The following is a 16664-nucleotide window of genomic DNA, read 5'->3' as shown; positions in this document are numbered from 1 at the left end:
CTGCCTCAGATCAGCAGAAGCAAGCTGCGTGCCTTGCAGGATGCACATCCCTAGCCGAAAGCACCTCCGTGTCTGCTGTGAGAACCAGAAAAGTGCCTTTGTCTGCGTTGGGGAATTCGGAAACACAGGAAAAATTGGTTAGAGTGTTGAAAAGTCCCAAAGCAGGAGCTCCCCTATGAGTCCATGTGCAAACACAGGTCATTGTTGTTACTGGCCCAGTTGTGCAATCCATCCGTCTACACATACATATGTATGGGCACCTGCCTGGCTTCATGACCGCGCTGGGGATGATAAGGTTTCAGGAGGTGGTGCCTGCACTCAAGGCACACAAAGTCCAGTGGGAAAGATGAGTATCATCGACAGCAAGAGCCCACGTACGATGAAATGCTACACGAATAAATTCACGGAACCTAGAGTCCAAAAAAAGGTGGTCATTTATTCTCCCCACATTCCTTGAGGATAGGAAGATAATCTTTTCTTTAGTTCATCAGTACCAAGGAGACCACCGTGAACAGGAATCCTGTTACTGTGGCTGGAGTCAACTTACTGCTCCCACTTGTTGGGGGATAAAGGACATCAGGAAAGTTTCTGCCACAAATGCCCTCTCTTGGCAGTGCAGGAGACAGCACTCAGAGACAGAAAGGGAGCCAAGGTTCAGCTTGGAAATCTTTGCCCAAGATCTTCCTACTCTACTGTTTATTTGTGTCCTTGGGCAAGATGTTTTAACTCACTGTCTCAGTTTTCTCATCTGTAATATAAAGATAAATATAATTTCTATCAGGCTCTACTGTCAGGATAAAATGAGAGAATGCAAGTAAAAGAGCTTTGCAAAATTAAACAGTGGCTGATACGGAGTTGCAGTGATGATGATCGTAACCTCCAGTAAGTTTCCCACCTCTGGGCTAGGCATTGCTTTCTCTAACCGTAAATTACCTCGGGAAATGGTAGCATGCAATGCTCCCATCACCTCCCTGTGGATGAGGCCGCAGATTTCCTCTGGTTGTTGAAGGGCCTTGATCCAGTGTAGGGAGCCTGGGCATCAAAGGCTTCTAAGTCTTACCTAGGGCTGTCCCATACCATGTTTAGACTTATGGAAAAAAACGTTTTGAAGAAGTGAGTGGAAAGAAAAATTCTTGTAGCACCTGTTGCAAACCTCATGGTTCATATCAAATGGTAGAGAAGGGTCGAGATGCTACTTGGAATCCACAATGGCCAGAACCAAACATCAGGCCAGCGACAACCATCTTGGCATATTTCTGGCATGTTCTACCTTAGCCTCTTTTTGGGCTCTTTTGTGGGAATGTCCAAGGAGATCTTGAGTCTGGTCAGAGTGAGAGGGCATTAGAGGAAGAAAAAGGGGGAGCAGTTCTTTCTTCAGTGGACACCCACATGTCCTCTGTAAACCTCAGCCATAGGGTGTTAGATGAAAGGTCATCCCTTCTTACTTCCTCTCTATGCTTTTTTATTCAAGGCAGGGCCAAGACCAACTAAGATACCTAGGGCCAAAGTTTAAAGAGGTGCTCACTCACTTTCAAGGTTGTGCATTTGCACAGTGATGCTTGATTTTAAAAAGAAACATCAAAGGTTGCCTTAAATAAGGAATGAAATACAAAGGGGCAACAATTAGCTTGATGCAAGGTATGAAGGAAAAGAGGGCCAAGGAAGCCACTTTCTCTTGGCAAGGTGTACACTATATGTAAGGTTCAGAAACCTGTAACACCGCCTAATAGAGTTACTACCTCCCCTTCCTGCTGCCATCCTGGATTCACTGGCCATCTGTCACTGCAGACTTGTGGGATCCCAGAAGTATTAGGGTCATGGTAATTGTTCCACTTTGCTTTGCTCTAGTCTAGAAGTACCTCAGAGGGTTATCCTGTTAGTTGTTCCATCCTCTGTGCTCCCAGAATACTCTCTCCTGTATCTTATTCAGCTTGAATAGTGAGAATCTACCTCCTTTCTTGGCACACTGACAGTGTTTAGTATGTTGTGTGAAAGACGTGATAAATCCTCAAATTCACTTCAAAACACATCTGCGGAGGGCACACTATCATTCTTGCTTTCAGCGGAGGGAAACAGCCTCTTAATCTTGTCTTTTAGATTTCTCATTGGCTCATGTTCTTGGACGAAATTTTTCCATTGAAAATAGAATATACTTAAGATTAGAATGCCTTTTTGTTAAAAAAAAATAAAAAAAAGAAGGGAAAATGTGCAAGCACTAAAGAGCCAACGAAAGTCAAAAAGGAAATTCTGCAATGCTGCACACAGTCTAAGCCAGGAATTATCTGGACAGCATGTGGCTGGCTGATTTTTCTAGGCTGGCTAATTTTTCTAGACTGGCTAATTTTTAAGGAATTGGCTGAGGTTAAAACAGCATACAAAAACATTTTTGCCTTCTTGGGAAGAAAATTTGCTTGGATCTTAAGGTGGGGATGCTGGCAAAGTAGCCCTTCCACCACCATTCTCAGAAAGTCAGTACTGAAACACTTGATAACCTGTTCTTGCCCTGAACCTACCTCTAGAGGAGTTGTTAATGAGGGATCCATGAATGGGTGGCTTAGGGCAACAGAGCTCCCTGGAAGTACATGCAAAATACTGTAAGAAAACATATGTGTGCTTCTGTGTATGTGTGGGCATTTTGTGAAGGAAGACCACAGCTTGGTCAGCTTCCAAAATTTAAGAACTACTCTACCACATCTAAGATTTCAAAAAATATCTGTTAAATGAATCACAATTTTATAGTGGAAAGAATATTATCCAGGAGCCCCAAGGTCAGGTGGCTTTGCCAATACCCACATGAGAGAGTAAGGACAAAGTCAATTAGATTCTTTGAAGCTCAGCTTTCTTAAGTGTTTGAAGAATTTTTAAGTATTACCATCAGGTGATAGACAAAGGGCCCTGAATTTAAGAAGGATATTGACAACAATGAACAACTTTCACCTGAATCTCTAATGAGGAACTAGTTAGTGGACACTTCAATTCCAGGGTCCAAATGAGCTCCTTTCGTAGACAAAACACAGCGAAGGAAATGTGCATTTCTTGGCATAAATCTTTAAGAATGTTCTATCTACTGTTGCCAACGCTGACACTTCTCTAAGGAACCTTTGAAATAGTGCAAAAATTTGACAAGACAGATACAGGAGACTCACACTTTCTTCTCTTAGAAATAAAATAAAATGTCTAGATAAAGAAAGTTAAGGGTCAAAGTTTAGAATCTGCAGCCCAAGAATTTTATACCCCACCTTCTAAAATATACTCAGGCCAAGAATGTGGCAAAATAGTAGGTAGTTAAAACAGACACATGAATACTCCCACTCTGGATAAAAACAAGGACTGGTCAACTTCAGAAAATTTTACTATGGGATAATGACATCAAATTCTTTTACAGACTAGAAGTGACTAAAACCTGGAAGAATTTGAGATGCTAAACCCTAACCTCTTTAAATTTTAAAATGCATCAGGGTGTCTGGGTGGCTCAGTCGTTAAGCGTCTGCCTTCGGCTCAGGTCATGATCCCGGGGTCCTGGGATCGAGTTCCGCATCGGGCTCCCTGCTCCACTGGGAGCCTGCTTCTCCCTCTCCCACTCCCCCTGCTTGTGTTCCCTCTCTTGCTGTGTCTCTCTGTGTCAAATAAATAAAATCTTTAAAATAAAATAAAATGCATCAAACATTAAAAGACAGGAGGATTATAAAGGTAAGGAAAAAATATGACTTACGGGTTTTGCTCTGTACAGGAAGAAATAAATTTTCCTACTCCCTTTCTCTCATTTTGAGAACATTAGAAGACAACACCCTGCTTGAAAATCTGATCTGGGACAGGGTAAGATTAAAAATAAATAAATAAAAATAAAATTTCAAACTTTCTGCTGATTCTTTGTGCTCTTCAGGGTGGAAAAAAAGAAGTACATGGTGATTTTGTTGATGAAAACACCTGACAGGGTATTTCCAGTTGAGAAAGACAGGCCCCTTGGGCAGATCTCCAGCAATGGTTCTCAACTGACTGCACTTCAGAATCACCAGGGAACTTTTAAAAATAGAAATAGAGATGCCTAGCATTCACCAGGAAATTCTGATCTTGTTGGGTACAGTTAATGCTTAGGGAACAGAACTTAGGAAAGTTCCCCTTGGTGATTCTAGTAAGCAGTCAGAATTGAAAACCACTCTTCTTGAAGAAGATTGAGGAGAAAAATCTAAATTGCTCCACTTAATCAAGTTATGAGAATTCTTAGTTGGAGTTAGTAGCTTGAGAGAGAAGAGTTAGGAATTACGGAACTGGATACAGAAAGAATACAGACAAAGGGATTAAAAAAGGAGAATAAATGGATCGCAAAGACTGGCTCAGACTGGAGCCTCTGTAGGACAGACACACGGTAAGAAGTTCCCTACTATGGATTGCCAAGTATCTTCAATGTTGATATGAAATATTCTACTTTAAGTGTCTACTTGTCCTCTGTTGTAGTGTGATGTTGCTCCATCAACAATACTTAGTTCCTCAGGAGTGAAGGTTAGTGGAGAAAGAACCAAGAAAATAATAAAAAAATCTCTCCAGTATTAAGGAGGGTACGTGTTGGGATGAGAACTGTGTGTTATATGCAACTAATGAATCACTGAACACTACATCACAAACTAATGATGTACTATACAGTGGCTAACTGAACGTAATAAAATAAATAAATAAATAAAATAAACAGACTCTCCAGAAAACTGAGGATTTGGGAAAAAGTGTTAAGTTTACCCTAGATCATGAAATGGGGATTTAAGTTTCTTTGTTCAACGATTATGCTGAGTCTTTGGCTTCTGACCATGATGAAAAACCTGGTACTGGATTACCCATTCCACCATCAATAACTACAAAACTGGACAAAATTTACTTAAGAAAACACAACAATATTTTGACACTAGACAAATAATAGCACAGCAAGGTAATTCCCAAAGAAAGGAAAACAAATAAGGTGAACCCCATTTGTAAACTAAACAACTGATCTGGTTTGCACAGGGCTGAGGAAATTTTAAGTTGTGACCAATAAGAGTTCAAGACCTCAATGAACACCAGGGCATTTAGTAGAGAGACCATAATGACCACACATTAAGAATAGTTACATAGACAGAGTTAACACTTCTCTAAGACAAGCTCTAACAGAAGTTAAAAACAAGCTTTGAAAGTATCAAGTGGACCTAAAAGCAAAGTTAACTGATTCCCAGAACAACATATGACACTCTTTTTAGGAAAAAGCAAAATCTAGGTATTCTAACTAGGTAACAATCACAATAGCCAGTATCCAATCAAAAATTACTAGGCATGAGGGCGGCTGGGTGGCTCAGTCAGTTAAGTTATGATCCCAGGGTCCCAGGATCGAGTCCCCCATCAGGCTCCCTGCTCAGCAGGCAGTCTGCTTCTCCCTCTGCCCTTCCCCCTGCTCGTGCTCTCATTCTCTCTCTCTTTCAAGTAAATAAAATCTTTAAAAAAAGAAAATTATCAGGCATGTAAAGCAGAAAATCGGGATCCATCATAGAAAAGCCAAAACAATTTTGAAAAAGTGAGACAAAGTAGGAGGACTTACACTTCCTACTTTCAAGGTTCATTGTAAAGCTATAATAGTTAAAAACTATGGTAAGGAAATAAGCATAGCAATACCGGTCAAAGGGAAAGAATATTGTTTTGGAGAATGTTTATGAGGTAATTCAATGGAAAAAGAACACTGTTTCCAACAAGTTGTGCTGGAACAACTAACAGCAATACGGGACAAAAAGAACTGTAATCCTTATTTAAAACATAAACAAAAAATAACTTAAAATTGATTTAATCTAAATTTTTAAAAACTATATTATTTCCAGAAGAAAATATAGGAGAATGTCTTTCTGACCATTGGGTAGGCAAGATTTTTGAAAAATTATTACAAAAATTACTCACCATAAAATAAAAAGATGGATAAATTGGAATTTCATCAACATTCTCTTTAAAAAAAAAAAACACTGTTTGGAAAGTGAAAAGGCAAGCTGAAGGCTGAGAGAGGATATTTACAACATATATGGCAATATTTACCAAAAAGAATTTTCAAAACATGTGAAGAAAATTTATATCTCAGTAATAAGATGAACAAACCAACAAAAACTTGGCAAAAGATGGAACAGACACTTCACAAAAGAAGGTATTCAAGTGGCTATTAAGCACAAGAAAAAATGTTCAACATCATTATTCATCAAGGAACGCAAATGAAATCACAATGATATACCACTAGAATAACTAAAATTTAAAAATACTGACAATACCAGGTCTGGGCAAGGATGTGGGGAAACTTGAACTGTCATACATTATCAGTGGAATCGTTAACTGGTACAACTAGCTTGAAACAGAATTTGGCAATTTCTTCTATAGTTAAAAATACACTTACTACATGACTCAGAAGTTCTACTATAAGAAAAATGTAAACACATGTCCACACAAAGGTGTGCACACAAATGTTCACAGAAGCATTATTCATAAGAGCCACAAACTGGAAAGAACACACATATGCCTCAAGAAGTGGTACATGCACTTGAAACTAATAGGATATTGTATGTCAATTATACTTCAATTAAAACTAAGTAAATAGGGGTGCCTAAGTGGCTCAGTTGGTTGAGTGGTCAGCTCTTGATTTCGGCTCAGGTCATAATCTCAGGATCCTGGGATCGAGCCCTACTTGGGTCTCCATGCTCAGAGGGGAGTCTGCTTGAAGATTCTCTCTCTCCCTCTTCCTCTGCCCCTCCCCCCTGCTCGCTCTCAATCTCTCTAAATAAATAAATCTGAAAATAAATAAATAAATAAAATTTAAAAAGAAATGATGTACTCATACAACTGTTACTCAGCTATTAAAAGAAACAAACTACTAACATATACAACATGGATGAATCTCAAAAATACCATATTGAGCCAAGTAGAACAACAGTGTGTGAGCCTATTCTTAACAAAACTAATCCTTAGATACAGAAAACAGCTCAGTGGATTGGGCTTGAGAAGGAAGTTGATTGCAAAAAGGCATGAGGGAAAAATTAAAGGTAATGAAAATATTTTTTATTTTTATTGTGCTGGATAAAACCAAATACATTTCTCAAACCTCATTAAACTGTAAGAGTAAATTTGGATCATTTTATTGTGTATAAATTGTGCCACAATAAAATTGATAAAAACAAACAATTATATGGAGAGAATCTGTCTATAAAGTGAGAAAGTAAAAGGCAACAGACAACCTAGTAGCTACAGATTCTTAGAAATTCAACCAGTGAGACAATGTGCATCAGGAACAAAGTATTTATTAACCAGTCACTGCCCTTGTTTTCTCACTGTAAAATGGCGATCATATAAGTACTTCTTACACAGAATCGCCCTGATAATCAAATTAGTCAATATACGTAAAGCAGTTAGAATAAATCCTGAAATATTAGGAATTCAATAAAGGTTAGCTATAGTTATCACTGTTACTACCAAGAGTCAGAAACTCTACCAGGCGTGGGGAAGGTATAGTGATAAAGCACTGCAGGTGTCCCCACCCTTGGGGAGCTTAGGTTTTATGGGAAGAAAGACCATCAATTCTCAGTCCACGGTGGGGTGCTCTGGGAGACTGGTAGAAAGTCCTTTATCGTCATAGAAGCTCCCCAACATTTGTCACATGAATATTTATTTTCTGCCTTTCTCTTGGAAAATAAATGGGTGGAATTGGCACATTGTGGGCATTGCCTATTATTATTACATAATTTATAATATAATCTGTATGTACATTTCCCAGAGAACAATTTGTATTATTGAAAAGGCATATGTATTTCTTTATAACTTTGACATTTTGCTTGCTGTTTTTATGTTGCTCTTAGGAAAAAAGCAAAGGAACTTCCTTCAAAGGAGAAAAAAATTACGATCGGATATACTATGGCCCATCATGTCATCCCTGGGAGACACGTTAAAATGGTCAGGATTCTGACTTTCAAGAAATCGCCTGGACATGTCCATTGGGCTTGGGTCGAAGACACCATGTCTATGTCCATCTTCTAGACCAAAGTGCCTGCTGCAGTAGCTTCCTGTGGCCACAGCAAAAAACTACCGCAAACTCGGTGGCATCAAACACCACATATTTGTTCTCTCACACGTCTGGAGGCCAGAAATCCTAAATCAAAGTGTCCACAGAGCCTCCTTTTCTGGAGGTTCTGGGAAGAGAATCCATTTTACGTTTCTTTCCTAACTTCTAGTGGCTTCTGGTAACCCTTGGAACTCTGACTTTTAACTACATCACTCCAATCTCTGTCTCCTTCTTCACATGGCCTTCTCCTCTGTTTCTTCTTTTCTTTTGCTCTTATAAGGACATTTGTCATTGGATTGAAGGCTTACCCGAGTAATCTAGGATGATCTCATCTCAAGATCCTGAGCTTCATTATGTCTGCAAAGACCCTTTTTCCAAATAAGGTACAGGTTCCAGGAATTTGGACATGGACATATCTTTTTGGGAGTCACCATTCAACCCACTACACATCCATCTTCCCACTGTGCTTGGATTTTTGAGATAATCTCCATGTTCTACAGAGGACAAAAATGTAATTCTGGGATTAATGAATATTATTTAGCATCGCCAGAATGAAGGAATAAAGGAAAGAGGGGAATAACTGAATGTACGATTCATGAGGACAGATGTATATGTTACTCACTTTTATTCCACAACACCTATAACAGTGCCCAGCCAATAGGAGATTTTTTTTTTAAGAGAGAGACCAAGTGGGAGCACAAGCAGGGGTGGGGAAGAGCAGAGGGAGAAGGAGAGAGGGAAAATTTTAAACAAGCTCCACACCCAACGTGGAGCCCAATGGGACTCAATCTCATGACCCTGAGATCATGACCTGAGCTGAAATCAAGACTTGGATGCTTAACTGACTAAACCACCCAGGTACTCCTATGAAATTTTTGGTAAATGTTTGTTAATTCTAAGAATGAATAGATAACTCACAAACTAGTCTTTGTATCTTGGTGTCCTAAAAGAATCACATTTGGCTTTACTTAATCAATGAAATTTTGGTAAGGCCCCCAAGCAAAGAGACCATAGCCAGGAAAACTTCATGCTGAGTCGTGGTAGCATGGGGTAGCAGAAATGCTCCTGGTGACCCAAGTTGGGCCAGGATCGGAGGGAAAATGAATCCCATAGTGGGGGCAACAGCAGAGGCCAGGAGAGAGGGAAAGCTTCATTCTAGGCTCTGAGGGAATGAGTCTCCTTCCTCCAGTTATCACAAATCTATCTCCTTCTCATGATCATTCAGCAGGTCTTCTGACAATAAAGCAACAGTTGAGAATGAGAGATGATGTCCTTTTTGAAGCTTTCAACTACAGGAAACCATAGACTTAAAAAAGCAAAACAATAACAAAAACTAACTCTTCGTGTGTTTTCCTGTAAAGAGAAAGTGGAGGGGGACTCCCAGGAGCATCCATTCTTCAAATTCTCATCCCCTGGGTTTGCCCAGAGACTATCTGATTAGCAGGCTTTCACCCTAAGTTATGAGCTACAGGGAAACCCAGGGATTGGGGCAAACAGATTAGTCAAGAAATTCTCTGAGTGACACTCTTTATGGCCTTCCAAGAGTCACTTGACCACTCTGTGTCTCAATTATTGGCAAATTGGGGACAGTGGTAACAACACTTGCTTACCCTACAGGGATGCTGTAAGAGCCAATTAACCGTGGGCAATGTCACTGGAGATTGAAGGATGAGTGCCATTATGCAGTTACAAGGCATTATTACTGTAGTGTGAGTGTCGAATGGCAAGTAGAGGCTTAGCAAGGAAATTCATGGGTCTGCCTTGCAGCAGCTTCCTGATAAATTGCCAATAAAGCCTTCCTAGTTTATCTCATTCTGCCTGCGTGGTGACTTGTACCTGACAGTCTCTGCGGATGACAGAGAGGAAGAACGAGGAAGCCAAGTCAGGTACAAAACATTGACAACATGAAATCAGGCACCGCAGAAGTGGTTTCTTCTGAAGCTGAATTTTAATCATCCTTTTACATTCTATCTAGAACATGGATTGAGCAAGGGCCATGGGAGGGGTCCTCCATGAAGGTGGAGAATACGTTCTGAAGATGCATTTCACCTGGAATCAGTAGGCGGTGACCTTTAGGATTTAAACTGATGTTCATCAGCTTGACTTCAGATCCCCTAGCGAGAAATGGGACACAAAACCGAGCCACAAGACCAGACAGTGTCGGCTGATGGCTCTGAGTATTTCAATAACGTCTGAAGCCATTTGGGCCACACCAAAAGGTTGCCTTAAGAGCTGAAATGAAAATACATAAGCAATTACAGAGCTGCTGGGGCAGTAGCGTGGGGAGAGGGCCTGGGAAAATTAAAGAATGTCTTCAAATCCAAACCAATATGCCAAACCCCACCTGGGGACTCTGGCCCAAGGCCAGGCCTGATGTGTTTATGACTAGCTCCTTATGGTGGGCAAAAGAGAGGGAAAAAAAAATGGACTTGCATAAGAAAATAAAAAGAAGTCTTTAGACACTGAAAAATCCTAGATTACCAGGACAAAAAACATCTGCTCAACAGAAATCTGATTCTGCTGGTCGACCAAGGAGATTTAGGGATTTAAGAGAAAATTCAAAAACCTGGAATACCTCATAGTGCTAAAAAATGCAGAAGATTATTGGAGCCTGAGAAACATTTGAGCATGGGAGAGCAGGGCCACGGGGCGTGGGAGGTGGTAATTCTCACCCTTTTCCAAAGCCATTAATTCCTTCTGCCTTTATAATCCTTATCATCACTGAGCTCTTATGTCAGACACTGTGCTAAGTGGTTTAGATATATTGTCACGCCTAATTGTTGCAACAGCTGTGTAAGTTAGAGACTGAAATTATCCCCATTTTAGACATGAGCAATCTGAGGCTGAGAGAGGTTATGAAATTTTCTCACAACCACAGAGTTAACGACTGGTAAATCTGGGACTCAAACCCTAAGACTTTGACTCCAATGCCCTTGTTTAAGTACTGATATTGTTCTCTCTCCTGAAACACCTTTCTGGGCAAAAAGCAACTTCTGAGGGAAGTACAATTTAAATTCCTACTCAGGCTTACAGTTCAGATGAAATGGGATAAATGCCCTACAAAATGCTATTAAGAAGATGCTATGGGACTGTGTTGAAAGAAGAGATAAATTCCACTGGGCTGAGGGAAAATGGATGAGACAAAGATGAGAGAGGAGAGGCAGCATGGATGCAGAGACTGAACTTTTCACTGGCATTTTTAGCATGAAGTAATTGCCACCTCATAAAACCCTCACAGCAGTCCTCTGAAGTAGGTAGCATTTTTACCTATTTTACAAATAGGGAAATTGAAGCAGAGAAATGTGCAATACACAATCCATAGTTACAAATACAAGGGAAGGAGTAGGAACCAGAGCGCCATGTTGGGGTCCTGAGCACCAAAGACCTCACTCTTTCTGTTCAATCGCATTGCACAATGTGGAAGTGGCATCAAGGTAGGGCTCGTGTCCCATCCAGGTTTTCCACAGGAAGAACAGGAAACATAGTCCAAATAAAAGAGAGGGTGAGTGGACAGCCAACATACACAGGAAGAAAAACAAAAAGAGACAGTGTGTGAGCTTGAAGATGCAGAGGTGGGAAAGTGCAGTGAATTTCTGCAAAACTCTCAATAGTCTAATTTAGATAAATATGAAGAGTCAGAAGAGTGTGGAAAAGAATGGCTCCCAAAGTCTTGAATTTCACCTTGTTCGAGGTGTACAAACCTTCATTCTGGACAGAGACAGTTACTGCAAGTTAACTAAACTTATTGTAGCAATCATTGCATGGTATGTCTAAGCCGAACCATTATGCTGTACATTGTAAACTTACATAGTGCTGAATGTTAATTATATCTCAATAAAACTGGAAAAAGTTAAAAAACTAAAAATTTTTAAGAGAAGGCGATCAGGGGTGCCTGGGTGTCTCAATAGGTTAAGTGTCTGCCTTAGGCTCAGGCCATGGTCCCAGGGTCCTGGGATCGGGCCCCATGTAGTCAGGCTCCCTGCTCAGGGGGGAGTCTGCTTCTCCCTCTGCCTGATGCTCCCCCTCCTTGTGCTCTCAATCTCTCTCTCTGACAAATAAATAAAATCTTTAAAAAAGAGAGAGAGAGAAGGTGATCAGTGTGGTGCAACTGCATCAGTATATATTCTGTGTGGGAACTGAAAAGTTGGTGCTGGTCTCCTCTCCTGAATCCGTCCCAGGAAGTACCAACAGAAGCAAAAGGAAGATTGAGAAATCTATCAAAACACGAAAAAAACAGAGAAACACCAAGGATAAGGGAAAACAATGGGTTAGGTCCTTGCATATATTTTGGGTGGAGTTATCAAGGCAGAACATCAGGATAGGCAGCAAACAATTTTCCATGCACGATTTTCTCTCCCCAACATCACCTTGAGATTACGAAACTACAAAGCAGATCAAGACCAACCATGTCCTCCTGGAGTGTATAGCAGGTAACCACAGGTGCTAACAGGTCTGGCTGGCCTTTCTGTGTTCCCTTCCTCCCTAACATCCCTTCCCCACACCCAGGGCTAAATGACTACAACTAAGGTTAACCATCCTTGATTAAGAGCAGTGCCAAGATCAATATACAATAATTCATTTCGTCAAATACTTTCTCTGCATCAATTAAAACTCTCATGTGGATTTTCTCCTTTATTCTATTAATGTGGTGAATTAAATTGACTGGTTTTCAAATGTTACACCAATCTCACAGTTTTAGGATTAACCTTACTTGGTGATGACATATAATCCTTTTCATATAAGACTAGATTTGATTTGCAAATATCAAATTTGCATCCATGTTCAAGAGCGGTATTAATCTGTACTTTTTTTGAGAGAAAAAGAGAGAACACATGAGCAGGGGGAGGAAGGGGCAGAGGAGGAGAGAGAGACAATCTTAAGCAGGCTCCATGCCCAGGGAGGGGCCAGGGGCAGGGCTCAATCTCACCATCCAAGATTATGACCTGAACCGAAACCAAGAGGCAGACACTTAGGTGACTGAGCCACTCAGGGGCCCCTTAATCTGTAGTTTTACTTATTATTTAATGTTCGTTTTGTATTGTAATTTCTTTGCCAGGTTTTGGTATTGGTGTTTTTGAAGTTCTCAAAAGAAGTCTGGAAGTGTTCTATTTTCTGAAAGCCACTGCATAAATTTGGTTATAATTCCTCCTTAAATGTTTGATAGCATTTACTAAAGAACCATCTGGGCCAGCAGTTTTCTTTATGTGATGATTGTTGACAACAAATTCAGCTTCTTTAATAAATGCAGAACTGTTGATATTTTCTGTTTAATCTTGCATTGGTTTTGGTAAATTTTATTTTCAAGGAATGTGCGTGTTTCAACTAAATTGTGACCTAGGGTTGTTCATAGCATTGTCTTATTTTTTACTGAGTATCTGCTGAATCAATAGTTATACTCCCTCTATCATTTCTGAAAGCAGATTAGTACATTATGTTCTTGCTCCTTTTCTTCCATCCAACCTAGCAAAGGGTTTATGAATTCATTAATCCTTTCAAAGAACCATCTTTTCACTAAGTTAATTTTCCCTCTTGTTTGCTTGATTTCTACTTCATGGACATTTACTCTAATACATATTAGAAAATCTTCCTTCTTTGTGTTTACTTCACTTTCTTTTTCTTGTTTCTTAAAGTAAGACTTAATTGTAGACTTTTGGTTTCTAATATGGGCATTTAAGATGATACATTTATTTTTAAACGTTTTGAAAATTTTAATTTGTTGTCTTTTTATTGTCATCCACAAGAGGCAGAAGAAGATGGCAGAAGAGATGAACAGATACTTTTCCAATGAAGACATATGAATAGCTAACAGACACATGAAAAAATGTTCAACATCATTAGCCATCAGGGAAATTCAAATCAAAACCACATTGAGATACCACCTTACACCAGTTAGAATGGCAAAAATTGACAAGACAGAGGGAGAGTTAAGATGGCGGAGGAGTAGGGGACCCCTTTTTCAGCCGCTCCCCTGAGTCGAGCTGGATAGGTACCAGACCAGCCTAAACAACCACGGAATCAGCCTGAGACGCAGGAAGATACATCTGGATCTCTACAAATGAACATCTCCAGCGCTGAGTATTGAGGTACGAAGCGGGGAGCAGTGAAACCGCGCACAGATATCGGAAGATAAACGGAAGGGGGAGGGAGCCGCCACGTTCGGGCGCCGGGAAGCGGCAGCCACTTGCACGGAGGAGCAGGGCGGACTCATGGAGGGCACCCGTGAGAGAGCGGACTGAGACCGGTGAGCCGGGAGCTCGCGCCACCAGGCATCTCGCGGAACTCCGAAATCCCGAAATCCCGGTGTGCTCACGGGATCCAGACTGAGACCGGGAGCTTCCGGAGCGCGCGCGGGGCGGCTGGCGGCTGGCGGGCCACCTGCACGGGGGAGCAGGTGGACTCGCGGTTGGCACCCGCGAAACAGACTGAGACCGTGAGCCGGGTGCGCGCGCCACCAGGCATCTCACGGAACTCCGGAATCCCGGTGTGCTCACCGGAAATAGACTGAGACCCGGAGATCCGGGAGCGCACGGGGGGCGGCTGGCGGCTGGAGGCACTAGAAACACAAAGGACAGAGACGCGCCGGCCCTGGAAGTGAAGGCTGGGACGCCGGGTGTGGGGCACACATCCGGGGACGCTGCAGGGTTGAGCAGCACCAACAGTAACGGAGTTAAAGTGGCCAGAACATCAGTGGAGAACGGGCCGCAATCCCTCTGTTCTGTGACAATTCAGCCTCTGGTGCTCTGACTCTCAGAAGAGGCACAGCAAACCGCCAGGGAAAGCCGCCAGAGAACAAAAGCCTGGAAATACCGGTCCAGAGAGTGCCCATCCCCATCCCCCCTCGCAGGGGACACGGAGACTCTAACCAAACAGGGTTGCCTGAGTATCGGCGCGGCAGGCCCCTCCCCCAGAACACAGAAGGCAGGCTGAAAAATCAAGAAGCCCACAACCCGGGCACCTGGGTGGCGCAGTCATTGAGCGCCTGTCTTCGGCTTAGGGCGTGATCCCGGTGTTCTGGAAAGGAGTCCCTCATCAGGCTCCTCCGCTGGGAGGCTGCTTCTTCCTCTTCCACTCCCCTGCTTGTGTTCCCTCTCTCGCTGGTTGGCTGCCACATAAATAAATAAATAAAATCCTTAAAGAAGAAGCCCACATCCCTAAGATCCCTATAAAACAAGGGGCACGGCCTGGGACACAGTCAATAATTTGGGCTCTGGACAACCCCGCAACCTCTCCTCATCAGAATGACAAGAAGGAGAAGCCCCCCCCAGCAAAGAAAAGACAGTGAGTCTGTGGCCTCTGCCACAGAAATAATGGATATGGATGTAACCAAATTATCAGAAATGGAATTCAGAGTAACGATGGTCAAAATGATGAGTAGAATTAAAAAAAGTATTAACGAAAAGGTTACTGAGAATATAGAATCCCTAAGGACAGAAATGAGAGCGAATCTGACAGAAATTAAAAATTCTATGAGCCAAATGCTGGCAAAACTAGAGGCTCTGACGGCCAGGGTCACCGTAGCAGAGGAACGTGTTAGCGAATAGGAAGATGGGTTAATAGAGGAAAAAACGAAAATAGAAGCTGGTCTTAAAAAATCCACGCCCACGAATGTAGGTTACGGGAGATTACTGACTCAATGAAATGATCCAATGTTAGAATCATCGGCATCCCTGAGGGGGTGGAGAAAAACAGAGGTCTAGAAGAGATATTTGAACAAATTGTAGCTGAAAACTTCCCTAATCTAGCGAGGGAAACAAACATTCGTGTCCAAGAGGCAGAGAGGACCCCTCCCAAGCTCAACCATGACAGACCTACGCCACGTCACGTCATAGTGCAACTCGCAAATATGAGATCCAAGGATACAGTATTGAAAGCGGCCAGGGCAAAGAAATTTCTCATGTACCAAGGCAAATGCATCAGAATGACGTCAGACCTGTCTACACAGACCTGGAATGAGAGAAAGGGTTGGGGGGGGCATTTTTAAAGCTCTTTCAGAGAAAAACATGCAGCCAAGGATCCTTTATCCAGCAAGGCTGTCATTCAGGATTGATGGAGAAATAAAGACCTTCCAGAATCGCCAGTCATTAACCAATTTTGTAACCACGAAACCAGCCCTACAGGAGATATTAAGGGGGGTTCTATAAAGGTAAAAAGGCCCCCAGAGTGATACAGAACAGAAAGTCACAACCAATACAAACAAAGACTTTACTGGCAACATGGCATCATTAAAATCATATCTCTCAGTATTCAGTCTCAATGTGAATGGCTTAAATGCTCCCATAAACGCCACAGGGTTGCAGATTGGATAAAAAGAAATGACCCATCCATTTGCTGTCTACAAGAGACTCATTTCGAACCCAAAGATGCATTCAGACTGAGAGTAAGGGGATGGAGTACCATCTTTCACGCAAATGGACCTCAAAAGAAAGCTGGGGTAGCAATTCTCATATCAGATAGACTGGATTTTAAACTAGAGACTACAGTTAGAGACGCAGAAGGGCACTATATTATTCTTAAAGGAAGTATTCAACAAGTGGATGTGACAATTATAAATATATATGCCCCCAACAGGGGAGCAGCAAGATACACAAGCCAACTCTTAACCAGAATAAAGAGACATATA

This window comes from Ursus americanus, chromosome 9, assembly GCF_024610735.1.
Source record: "Ursus americanus isolate L20-20 chromosome 9, mUrsAme1.1.p, whole genome shotgun sequence".
Taxonomy (NCBI): Eukaryota; Metazoa; Chordata; class Mammalia; order Carnivora; family Ursidae; genus Ursus; species Ursus americanus.
The sequence above is the reverse complement of the archived record's forward strand: the minus strand, read 5'-3'. Positions refer to the sequence as shown.